Raw genomic sequence first — 14110 nt, forward strand, 5'->3', positions numbered from 1 at the left:
CGCTGCCCATGTCATCACGTTGCCCACAGTGTGCGTCCTCCATCATTGGCTGAAAAAGGGTGCTGGAAGCATCATTTGAAATGCGACTTTGGCGCTCTGATCGCCGACCTCATGGCCGACCTCACGCTATGGTCGGGTTTCGTTTCATGAAACCCGACTTTAGCGAAAGGCGGCGACTTATGAATTTGACCGACCCATTTCACTCAACTCTATCTGGGACACTTCAATATCTTCATACCTTGGAATAAATAGACTCAATACTATCAATTGATCAGGTCTTATTGGACTTCCTTACTTTTTTCTCATTCAATTACTTGTACCCCGATTGTGTGCATTTGATGGCCAAATCGAAAAGAAGGAGGGGGAATGATATTTGTAGGCACCAAAAAAGTGAAATATTACCTTTTATTACATGAAATATTAATATTATCAAATACTTATTTCATGTAATAAAATGCAAATTAATTATGCAAAAATCATTCAATGTTATTTTCTAGATTTTTTTTAGAATCTGTCCCTCACAGTTGAAGTGTACAGTTGGCAAAAAAAATTTTAGTCAGCCACCAATTGTGCAAGTTCTCCCACTTAAAAAGATGAGAGACGCCTGTGATTATTTTGACCCCACGGCGTTGAGCCCCAGATCGATGGAGATTATCAGTGGTCTTGCATGTCTTCCATTTTCTTATTATTACTCCCACAAATTATTTCATCACACCAATCTGCTTGACTACTGCAGATTCAGTCCTCCCAGCCTGGTGCAGGGGTACAATTTTGTTTCTGGTGTCCTTCGACAGCTCTTTGGTCTTCACTATAATGGAGTTTGGAGTGTGACTGTTTGAGGTTGTGGACAGGTGTCTTTTATACTGATAACAAGTTTCAACAGGAGCCATTACTACAGGTAATGAGTGGAGGACAGAGGAGCCTCTTAAAGAAGAAGTTACTGGTCTGTGAGAGCCAGAAATCTTGCATGTTTTTAGGTGACCAAAGACTTATTTTCTACCATAATTTGAAAAATAAATCTTGCCAAATCAGACAAGGTGATTTTCTGGATTTGTTTTCTCATTTTGACTCTCATAGTTGTGGTCTACCTATGATGTCAATTACAGGCCTCTCTCATCTTTGTATGTGTGATAACTTGCACAATTGGTGGCTGACTAAATACTTTTTTTCCCCACTATACTTACGATAAAAATTACAGACCACTCCATTCTTTGTAGGTGGGAAAACTGCTTTTTCCCACTGTATAACACCCTCATGTAAGATGTGGGATCTACATTATATAATCAAATGCATTGAAACATTCAGAAATAATAATAGTGATTGCAGGTCATTAGCAGATGGGCTAATCGTGTGTGTATCCCCTCCAAATAGATGACATTTGCATATTATGGCAGTCATGCTTTATTTCTTGACATTCCAATAGTTTCCACATATTGAGGTTTTATTTAATTTCATAAGAACGGTAAGGCCGGTTTCACGTTAGCGCTTTTTAAGCGCACGCACGGCCGGGGGTAGCTCCGCCCCGAGCCGGCTCTCTGCCCGGCGTGCCCGCCCCTTGCTTGTAGCGCCGCCTACTAGCGGACAGCGGCGCCTGCGATCGGCGCACCCTATCTTTAGCATAGGGTGCGCAGATCGTGCGCAGGCCGTGCGCTAGTTGCGCTTTGACCTGCGCTGCGCACTTTTGACGGTGCGCCGTGCGCGCCAAAATCCGAAAAGTTTGATTTTGGCGCGCACGGCGCACCGTCAAAAGTGCGCAGCGCAGGTCAAAGCGCAACTAGCGCACGGCCTGCGCACGATCTGCGCACCCTATGCTAAAGATAGGGTGCGCCGATCGCAGGCGCCGCTGTCCGCTAGTAGGCGGCGCTACAAGCAAGGGGCGGGCACGCCGGGCAGAGAGCCGGCTCGGGGGCGGAGCTACCCCTGGCCGTGCGTGCGCTTAAAAAGCGCTAATGTGAAACCGGCCTAACAGTGGTTGTAAAATGAAATAAGTGATTTTTTTTGTCTGGTGTTTGTCAGAGTAATATAACCCTGAATTGAGCCTTTTCATTGCTGTATTCCATTAATCACACTTTTCTTTATCCTGACTTGGTGGGGTGCCACAAATGACGTGCCACGTACACAAATAACCCAGGACCAATACCAATCATTAACGCTGCCACTGAACCTATAGTTTATTGATATCACTTTACTTTTCATTTACAAGAAGAAAAAAACACTTTCAGGCACAAAACAGAAAAGTTCCCTTCTACCAGGAGCCCTGATTAAGCAGCTTATCAGCGTCAAGGTGGTATTATTGAATTACAGATGTTGTAAGACACCTAATGAGCAGACAAGTGTGCTGAGGGCTTATCTTATTTATACAGACTTGGGACTTTAAACATTAACCCCTATATTGCTGGTTTAAAAAAAACTCCTCCTGTGACTCCCAAAAGTGATGGAATTGCCGTAATTACAGTAGGTCTCCAGGTCGCCTGTTGTTCTAGTAACATGATCAGCGAAGAGATGGACAGATCGTCCTTCGATTTTCTCCATCAATTTTAGACAGAAAGTTGGATTTGATTTTGTTGGTATGTGTTGGTATGGACAAGGTCCACTGTTTCTAATTTTTCTTAGATTGGTCCTCCAAAAACTGGTCATCACAGGAGGTCATTCAGCCGGCACTTTCAGTGAATGGCTGTAATACGTGGAGGAGTAAGGCTGGTTTCACGCATCAGTTTTTCGGTATTTGTGCTACCTGTTTCTTTGCAGATACTGTTTTTGTCCATGATTCTGATTTTAACATATTAGCTGCATTCAATGTGAACTATAAAATGCTGATAATTACAGTCATAACAATCTGGAGAAACCTCTACAGATTAAAAAAAAAATCACTGATGCATAACATTTTTTTGAGGACAAGGGAAAAATTGCCCTATTACGGTATGTTGGACTTTCCAGGAAATTCTGAACGGTTGAGATCCCTGCTCAAAACCAACCTCCCCATACATATGTACATGAGCTGGTTGCTAATGCTTCCACTGGCCTTAGAAATAGCAACCAAACTCACAACACTACTGTTTCAGAATGCAGATCCCCTTACGGTTCTCAGCCAGGCTTTGTGAACGATAGCGCTATCTATGCCATTACATAACAGTACAACAAAATTTTCTGAAAGTTTTGCTTCCTTGAAATTTTGAGATGGTTATGATAAACCCATTTGAGCTAAGCAGAAATATATTTTATATTATATTAATCTATGTCACGTAGAAATTTTGAGAAACATGAAATTGAGTTACCGTATATACTCGTGTATAAGCCGACCCATGTATAAGCCGACCCCCTTAATTTTGCCACAGAAACTGGGAAAACTTATTGACTCACGTATAAGCCTAGGGTGGAAAATGCAGTAGCTACAGGTAAATTTCAAAAATAAAAATAGATACCAATAAAAGTAAAATTAATTCAGAAATCAGAAGGTTAAATGTTTCTGAATAGCCGTATTGAATCAGGAGCCCATATAATGCTCCATACAGTTCATGATGGGCCCCATAAGATGCTTCATACAAAATACACACCATATAATGCTGCACAAAGGTTAATAATGGCCCCATATGATGCTCCATAGAATAATATGCCCTGGCCCCATAAGACGTTCCATAGATTATGCCACATATGCTGCCCCATAAGATGCTCCATAGAATATGCCCCCATATGCTGCCCCCATAAGATGCTCCATTGAATATGCCCTCATATGCTGCCCCCATAAGATGCTCTATTGAATATGCCCCCATATGCTGCCCCCATGAGATGCTCCATTGAATATGCTTCAATATGCTGCCCCCATAAGATGCTCCATTGAATTTGCCCCCATATGCTGCCCCCATAAGATGCTCCATTGAATATGCCCCCATATGCTGCCCCCATAAGATTCTCCGTTGAATAGGCCTCTATATGCTGCCCCTATAAGGTGCTCTATGGAATATGCCCCCATAAGATGCTCCATTGAATATGTCCCCATATGCTGCCCCCATAAGATGCCCCATAGATTATGCCCCCATATATTGCTGCTGCTGCTACTGCAGGTACTTAAAAAAAAATAAAAAGGACATACTCACTTCTTGTCCCTGGGGGCCAGGTGCCAGTGTGTTGAGTAGGCGGACACCGGCGCACTACGGGGGACAGGTGTCGCTGCTGGCTCACATGTCCGGTTCCAAAGCTGCTCGCCGCTGTCTGCCCAGGTCCCTCTGTCAGCGACGTCAGGCATTGACTACGTCATCGTGCCCTCTGCTGCCTGAACAGTCACTGACAGCGGGACCCGGCGGGCAGACAGCGGCAAGCAGTGTTGGAACCGGGACAGTTGAATATAGCATATACTTACCTCCCCCTGGCACGTGTCTGCAGCCCTGTTCTCCCATGGTCTCCCTTCCTTCAGCGGTCATGTGGTACTGCTCATTAAAGTCATAAATATGCGCATAATTCATGACTTTAATGGGCTGTACCATGTGACCGCTGTAGGAAGGAAAGGACTCCGTGGGACAAGTAGGTGGGTTGCAGAAATGCGCCAGGGGGGTCAGTATGATGTGACACCACCTCTCCCCCTCCCCCACCTACCCCCTGGCTGTATGACTCACGTATAAGCCGAGAGGGGGACTTTCAACCCAAAAAATGGGCTGAAAATCTCGGCTTATACGCGAGTATATATGGTAATTGGTCAATTAGAAAAATTTGGTCTAGTTGCTGCAGCCGTAAATTGATTACTAAGATATTTCCCTATGTAGGCCTTATGAACTTAGCCTTTGAGAGGCCATATTCAGTACAGACCAAAAGTTTGGACACACCTCATTCAAAGAGTTTTCTTTATTTTCATGACTGAAAATTGTAGATTCACTCTGAAGGCATCAAAACTATGAATTAACACATGTGGAATTATATAATTAACAAAAAAGTGTGAAACAACTGAAAATATGTCTTATATTCTAGGTTCTTCAAAGTAGCCACCTTTTGCTTTGATTACTGTTTTGCACACTCTTGGCATTCTCTTGATGAGCTTCAAGAGGTAGTCACCAGAAATGGTCTTCCAACAGTCGTGAAGGAGTTCCCAGAGATGCTTAGCACTTGTTGGCCCTTTTGCCTTCACTATGCGGTCCAGCTCACCCCAAACCATCTCGATTGGGTTCAGGTCTGGTGACTGTGGAGGCCAGGTCATCTGGTGTAGCACCCCATCACTCTCCTTCTTGGTCAGATAGCCCTTACACGGCCTGGAGGTGTGTTTGGGGTCATTGTCCTGTTGAAAAATAAGTGATGATCCAACTAAATGCAAATCGGATGGAATAGCATGCTGCTGCAAGATGCTGTGGTAGCCATGCTGGTTCAGTATGCCTTCAATTTTGAATATATCCCCAACAGTGTCACCAGCAAAGCACCCCCACACCATCACACCTCCTCCTTCATAGTGGGAACCAGGCATGTAGAGCCCATCCGTTCACCTTTTCTGCGTCGCACAAAGACACGGTGGTTGGAACCAAAGATCTCAAATTTGGACTCATTAGACCAAAGCACAGATTTCCACTGGTCTAATGTCCATTCCTTGTGTTCTTTAACTGAAACAAGTCTCTTCTGCTTGTTGCCTGTCCTTAGCAGTGGTTTCCTAGCAGCTATTTTACCATGAAGGTCTGCTGCACAAAGTCTCCTCTTAACAGTTGTTGTAGAGATGTGTCTGCTGCTAGAACTCTGTGTGGCATTGACCTGGTCTCTAATCTGAGCTCCTGTTAACCTGCGATTTCTGAGGCTGGTGACTCGGATGAACTTATCCTCAACAGCAGAGGTGACTCTTGGTTTTCCTTTCCTGGGCCGGTCCTCATGTGAGTCAGTTTCTTTGTAGCACGTGATGGTTTTTGCCACTGCACTTGGGGACACTTTCAAAGTTTTCCCATTTTTTCAGACTGACTGACCTTCATTTCTTAAAGTAATGATGGCCACTCGTTTTTCTTTACTTAGCTGCTTTTTTCTTGCCATAATACAAATTCTAACAGTCTATTCAGTAGGACTATCAGCTGTGTGTCCACCAGACTTCTGCACAACACAACTGATGGTCCCAACCCCATTTATAAGGCAAGAACTCTCACTTATTAAACCTGACAGGGCACACCTGTGAAGTGAAAACCATTTCCGGTGACTACCTCTTGAAGCTCATCAAGAGAATGCCAAGAGTGTGCAAAGCAGTAATCAAAGCAAAAGGTGGCTACTTTGAAGAACCTAGAATATAAGGCATACAGTATTTTCAATTGTTTCACACTTTTTTGTTAATTATATAATTCCACATGTGTTAATTCATAGTTTTGGTGCCTTCAGAGTGAATCTACAATTTTCATAGTCATGAAAATAAAGAAAACTCTTTGAATGAGAAGGTATGTCCAAACTTTTGGTCTGTACTGTAGTTAATCATAGAATCATAGAATGGTAGAGTTGGAAGGGACCTCCTGGGGTGATCTGGTCCAACGCCCTGCTCAAAGCAGGATTCACTAAATCATCCCAGACAGATGTCTGTCCAGCCCCTGTTTGAAGACTTCCATGGAAGCAGAACTCACCACCTCTCTCTCGGCAGCCTGTTCCACTCATTGATCACCCTAACTGTAAACAAGTTTTTTCTAATATCTAATCTTTGTCTCCTCCCATTGTTTCTAGTCTTTCCTTGTGCAAATGGGAATAAAGATGATCCCTCTACAATGTGACAGCCCTTGATATATTTGTAGACAGCTATTAAGTCTCCTCTCAATCTTGTTTTTACAAGCTAACCATTCCCAAATTCTGTTAACCTTTCCTCATAGGACATGGTTTGCAGACTGGTCACCATTCTGGTTACTCTTCTCTGAACTTGCTCCAGATTGTTGATGTCTTTTTTTAAAATGTGGTGCCCAAAACTCGAAACAGTATTCCAGATGATGTTTGACCAAAGAGGAGTAGAGGGGGATAATGACTTCACGTGATCTAGACTGTATACTTCCTTTTGGCACACTACCGCTTTGGTTCAGCTTTCAATTTGTACATTGTGTCCTCATTATTTTATTATGGATTATTGCTCTTTAAAAAAATGTTTTTTTTAATTGACTCCAAATAAAGTTTAACCAGTTTAGATATAGCTTCTTTTTGCTTTTTTTGATGTTTTTGTATGCTTCTGTTAATACATCCCAGAATTGCATTTGCCTTTTTTTGCTGCTGCATCACACTGTTGACTCATGTTCAGTCTGTGATCTATTAGTATACCCAAGTCTGTTTCACATGTGCTGTTGCTTAGCCCTATTCCTCCTATTCTGTATATGCTGTTTTCATTTTTATTGCCCAGATGTAGTACTTTGCATTTTTCCCTGTTAAAAAAAATTCTGTTAGTTGCTGCCCACTGCTCCAGTTTATTTGTATCTTTTTGAATCCTCTCTTCTCTAGTATTAGCTACCCCTCCTAGCTTTGTGTCGTCAGCAAATTTAATCAGTGTACCCTCAATTCCTTCATCTACATCATTGATAAAGATGTTGAACAATACAAGGCCCAGGACAGAGCCCTGTGATACCCCTCTTGAGACATTCTTTCAACTGGATGTGCAGCCATTTACGACCACTCTTTGGGTCCGATCACTAAGCCAGTTATGAATCCACCTAACAGTTGACTTGTCCATTCCATACTTAGTCATTTTTTCAATAAGGATGATGTGAGATACTTTGTCAAATGCTTTGCTGATAAGATATACTGTATCTACAGCATTTTCCTGATCCACCCAGTTAGTGATTCTATCATAGAAGGAAATTAAGTTAGTCTGACATGAATTATTAGTCAAATCACTGCTCTATTTCCCATATGAATGCAGGTGAAAGTAAGCATCAATAGAAGTAATTTTCTTTTGAATTCTGATTTCACACTTGTATTTAAAGTGCTCTACTTCATATAGAAGAATTGTCATTGCCAGTAAATGCAATGAGATTCATAGATTAACATTGTAGCAAAGGTCTGACGTTACTATCTGACATATATGTAGTTTGTGAGAGATTACATTCTGTCGATTATTTAGTCTGAACCTTTCTTTTCTATCTGCTAATGTATTCCACTCTGCAGCTGGAATGTCATGCCGCCATGCTCCACTGCTCAGACGTACATCATCTGAAAATTAATGATTTCCACATCTGCACAGTTTTTCTTACTGAGCCATTAATCCTGTACTTTGTCACTAGATGTTTGCATCCCACATGTATTATTTTGGACCTATTTGCATTAAGTCACTATGGGCATGCAACGCAAAATCATTGTAAATTATTCATTAATCACTGTCTGCCAACTATACCCTCTTGTGAGTTTTGATAACGCAGATGGTTTAAATGCAGTAAACAGTTTAATACCGTAAGGAACTCATGATGATGAATAGGGACATAATACCAAAAGTGCCCTGTACTTCCCCATGGCATACACTAAACTGCGGAGATTAGCTGGAAGTCTCCTATATAAGTGTGAAGCCAGTCATTTGGTTCACTGCTCTATAAAGAATATTCATTATTATGGATGAGTGAACGTGCTCCCTGAAACTTGGTTATCACTTGCACGGTGAGCAATGGACGGTGCTTGATGTAAGACTAAAATCCATCTTTGGCGCTTGTTACATAACCAATAAGTAGAGATGAGTGAACCCAAACAGTAAAGTTCGGGGTCCTTACCGAACACCTACTGTTCGGGCACGGACTCCGAACACGGACTTCACCAGGAAGTCCGTGTTACTGTTCGGGTTCGGCTGCCGGAACACCGGGTGTTTGAGCACTGTCATGTGCATAACAGCATGGCAAACACTGCTTCTGATCGGTGGTGAAATCATCCCCCCGTCAGTCAGAAAGCCGCTGTTCACACGCTGCCTTTTATGGGCAGCTGCAGGCAACTATTTTTAGGCTTGGGGGGCAATATCCATAACCTCTTACCAGCCTGAGAATACCAGCCCCCAGTTGTCTGCTTTAGCAAAGCTGGTTGTCAAAAGTGGGGGTACCCCACGCTGGGTTTTTTTATTATTTATTTAAATAATCAAAAAAACAGCATGTGGACCCCTCTATTCTTGCTAACTAGCCTTGTAGAAGCTGACAGCTGAGGGTTGCAGCAGTTTTGTCTGGCTGGTTAGCAAAAATACAGGGGAACCCATGCCGAGTTTAATTATTTATCTATAGCACAGAAACGGCTGATGAATTCTCCCATCCACCGCTCCTGCTCTCACTGTTATTAGCGACTGCAGATGTCGGATGATGGGATCAGTAGTCCCATCCACTGACACCAGTTACAGGAGGTAAGCTTTATACCTCTGATCACAGCTGAGCACTCCCGATGTCTTTTGACAGCATGGGAACCATGTCTCTCTGACCAGCGGTGACAGAAGCGGTGCACATGACAGAGCAGCAAACACTGGATGTTCGGACCCCACATTCAAGTGAATGGGGACTGGGTTTGGGTCCGCGCACCTGAACTTTATGTAACTGTTCTGCCGAACCCGCCAAACCCGAACATCCAGGTGTCTGCCCATCTCTACCAATAAGCATTTGGGGATTGCCTGTGAGTCACTATAATGCTGTTTCCATCTTGGTTGTGGCATTACTGTGATTGGTTGGCCTTTTGACATCATCAGGGATTATAAAAGCACAGGTGCCACCCAATTCGAAACTCTGATGCCATTGCACAGCTCTGTGACATTTCGAATTGGAGGGAGAGAATGCTTGTCTAGGCCTGTGTGCACAGTAGTAATGAATCAGAGGCCTATAGTCTGGACACCCGTGCCAAAGTTGAGCCATCATACTAACAGCCCTTCGAAGGCCTAATCATTTGTTTTGCTTTTTGTACCTCATACAATCTGCATTTAGCCTAGGGAAGGGGAGAGAGTCACACAAGCAGGGACAGTGACAGAATCTAGTCTGTAGATAGGTATTAGGCCTGTGGTCAGTTGGCAAATATATAGCTGCAGCTTTTTTTGTGGGGGCTGAAAAAATTAAATATATTTTGATCCAACAAGTATTGTGTGCTTTGAGGTCTTTTTTGTGTTATATAACAAACCCAAAAATAGTTTAAATATTTTCCTTTTATACATTTCTCAGCCATTCACTATTCCGTAGTGTGTAATACATTTCTGTGATCTCTAAAACTGAAAGAAAGCTTTTTAAAAATGTTGTAGGCTTCCACTTTTCAGGCATACAGGGTTTTGTGGTCTGAACATTTTCTAAAACTGAAAAAAAAGATTTTAAAAATTTTGTAGGCTTCCATTTCTCAGCCGCACAGTGTTACATGGTTTGTGAAAATTTCTGTGATGTCTAAAACTGAGAAAAAGCTTTTAAAATGTTTGTAGGCTTCCATTTCTCAGCCATACAGTGTTATGTGGTCTGTGAACATTTCTGTCATCTCTAAAATTGAAAAAAAAGCTTTTAAAAATTTTGTAGGCTTCCATTTGCCAGCCAAACAATGGTCTGTAAACATTTACATGATCTCTAAAATTGGAAAAAAACTTTTAAAAATCTTGTAGGCTTGCATTTCTGAGCCATACAGTGTTAAATGGTCTGTGAATATTTCTGTGATCTCTAAAATTCAAAAAAAGTTTTAAAAATTTGCAGACTTCCATTTCTCAGTCATACAGTATTACATGGTCTATGTACATTTCTATGATCTATAAAGCTGAAAAAAGCATTTAAACTATTTTTCTGGATTGAATTTTATTGTCATCCATACACTTTTGCATTCTTTCTGTTACATTACGATGAAGTAAACTCCCAAAAAAACTTTGATTGCTGCAGGTAACCAATTTTTTTCTTTTATTAAAAATAAACTTGGTTTCAAGAGTCCTAGAAATTACAAAATGCGTAAGATGTGCTTTAAGGGATGGCAAAGTGGAAGTGCTGATGATGGTGAGTGCAGATGCTAAGGACATGGGACAGGTGCGACAATGCCTGTTGGTGGAGCACAGGAAACACGCCCATCCACGACACATAGGTTCCCATCCCATTTTGCAGGGAGGCACGGTACACCAGTTTTGAAGTCAGAGCAGTGCAAACAGGTGGTCGGTTGGCTAACAGATAATGCTTCCAGCAGGCTCGGCAACACCACATGGTCCAGTCGCACCAGCCTAATGTCTGGATCACTTAATCCTCACCCTACTCCTCCTTCCTCCCACCATGGTGAGTCCCTGGAGACTAGCGATCACACACTGACACTCTGAGGAGCTCTTTTTAAAACAGAATTTCTTGACCGTGGCCTCTCATCCTGCATTCTCTAAAACGGACAGAAGGATGTGCTGTTTAGTGATGCACAAAGGTTAGAGCAACCACGGTCACAAGAACATGATGGCGCGAAATGGCAAATTTGGGATAAGGAGGAAGATGATGATGAGACACAGTTGCAGATAAAAAAAATATAAATAACCCATCCGTACCAAAAAGATTCCCCAAAGGGAAGTGGTCAGAATCAACACCAACGTCTCAAAAGTGTCATAGAAAGATTTTATTGGCAACAATTTATTCAGTATTCAAATCAATAGTAATCTCATACATTGAGGGACATTAATACTACTTGCTCCATTATTAATACTCTCATATAAGATATGTTGTATATACCAATAAAGGCCCATATATAGACCAATGAAATTGCACAGTGTCAATAAAGTCTTTCTATGACACTTTTGAGAAGTTGGTGTTGATTCTGACCACTTCCCTTTGGGGAAATTTTGTGGTACGGATGGGTTCTTTATATTGTTTATAGTGACACAACAGTAATTTTGGGGATTTTTTCATTTGAGACAGTTGCGGATAAGTCTTGTTGTTGGTAAGTCACGAAGTTAGGAGGACCAGCGTGTGATGACGGAAGACAAGGTGGTGGATCACTAACCCAACTGGGAAGTTGGCATGCAGAGCAAGGCCAGCAGCACTGAAGGGTAGAGACCGGCAGCACTGAAGCAGGCAGAAAGAGGCAGTGGGATAAACAGAGGGACAAGTCAGGGAACTATTCCGCAGTTTCTCCATCAAAGAGTTAGGTGTACCCCAGTCTGGGACTTTTTGAAAGCGAGTTCTAAGACAAATAAAATGGCCATTTGTAACCTGTGCCAAGCCAAGATGAGCAGAGGCCTGATCACTAAGTGACTAACCATCACCAGACCAGCATGATCAGGCACATGTCATCTAACCACCCAACTCGGTGGGCCTAACGCTTGAGTCCACGATTGGTGCCATGGGGTGACACCACTGCTTCTTTCCCTGTATTAGATGCTTCCCAATCCCCTGTCCAAAGGCCTGGCACAAACGCCTCCTGCCCTGCACCTATGCTTGCACATTCTGACTTACCATCATCAGTCACTTTTAAATCTTTGCCCCAGATCAGTGTTCAGCTGTTCCTACCCAGGTCTTGGAATAAAAAAGAAAGTTTCCAGCCATCCACTCACCTACCCACAGACCCAAATGCTAAATGGGCACATTTCCAGACTGCTTTCCATGGAAATGTTGCCATATAGGCTGGTAAACATGGAGGATTTCTGATGATTTATGGAGGCAGCCGTCCCTCTGTACTTGGTCCCCAGCTGCTACTTTTTCTCCTGGTTTGGCATCCCCGCTTTGCACCAGCACGTGTTCCAGGAACATTACCCATGCCGTTACCAACGCACTTACTGGCATTGTCCACTTAATGACTGACGAACGCTTGTGGCCAGGGATGCTACATTTCTCTGATGGCACACAGGGTGAACATTGTGGAGGCTGGGGCTGAGTCACAACCTTTGTACCGCCTCTCCTACATGAATGGACTGAGAATGGAAATTAGGAGGAAGAAAGGGAGGAGGAGGAGATGGAGAGTCATCATCATGGTGGAGAAAGGAAAGTGTTGGCTGTATGGAGCTTGGTACATATGGCTGACATTATGCACCACTGCCTTTCCTGTGACCCTCGCGTTACATTCATCTTGGCCACATAAGAGTACTGGTTGTTTATCCTGCTAGACCCACATAAGGAGATCTTTGCATCTCTTCTTCCTGAGGTGGAGAGGTCTTCAAAAATGGTGCCATACCAGAAGGCCATTGTGGAAAATATGCTAAAAAAATTCCCTCAGACAACTCTACCAGCAGGGTGCAAGCTTCCTTGCCCAACCAAAGAGGAGAGGCCAGGGAGACACACAGAAGATGCAGGGGTACACTGTCAAAGGCATGTACCAATTTCATAACATCAGACCACCACCCAGGGTCAGATGACTGGGTATTTTTGACAAGGACGGAAAAGCTTTTAAAGATGGTCAAGCAATACTTGGCTGACCTAATTCCTCTGTAACTTTCAACTATTGGGTCTCAAACTGGACACCTGGCATGAGCTGTCCCTCTATGACTTGGATGTGTTGTACTGCCCTTCCGCTAACGTCCTGTCTAAGCAGGATCTTAGTGCTGCTGGGGGGTCATAACAAACAGGCACTTTTGCCTGGCAACAGAGAATGCAGACAGGCTCACTGTAATAAAAATGAAGAAAGCCTGGATTAGCCCACACTTTTCCTCACCACCAGATGACAGCAGTACATAAAGTGTTTGTAATATTCAATACTTTAATGAGTCCCTCCAGTTGTTGCTTTTGAGGGGTCTATGGATGACCCTCCTCATAATTTTTCTCTGTCATTGCACTTTCTACTCATCCATAGGGCATTACATCTTCTTGGGTATATTCTGTTGCAATAGCCTCAAAAAACTTGTCATTTCATTGGTATATAACCCTCAAAAAAGTGTTCAAAATATTTCAGGGTGCAGCCAGGCCCAGCATTTTTGGTATTGTAAACTGGAGTGTCTGTTCACATGGGAAGCATTTACAGTAGTAAATGCTGGGCAGCCTTCCTGATCGTATAGTATGGTCATCACTAATAGGCTGTACGCCCGATACTGTGCATTACCTGTATGTGAACAGCACCCTAGTCAAGCCTCTTTTGTGCAATCATATATTAACCCCTTCACTACCAAGGGTGGTTTGCACGTTAACTCCCTGGCCAATTTTTACTATTCTGACCACTGTCCATTTATGAGGCCATAACTCTGGAACGCTTCCATGGATCCCGGTGATTCTGACACTGTTTTCTTGTGACATATTGTACTTCATGTTAGTAGTAAAATTTC

Source organism: Dendrobates tinctorius, unplaced genomic scaffold, assembly GCF_039654945.1.
Source record: "Dendrobates tinctorius isolate UK_male_01 unplaced genomic scaffold, ASM3965494v1 ptg000272l, whole genome shotgun sequence".
Taxonomy (NCBI): domain Eukaryota; kingdom Metazoa; phylum Chordata; class Amphibia; order Anura; family Dendrobatidae; genus Dendrobates; species Dendrobates tinctorius.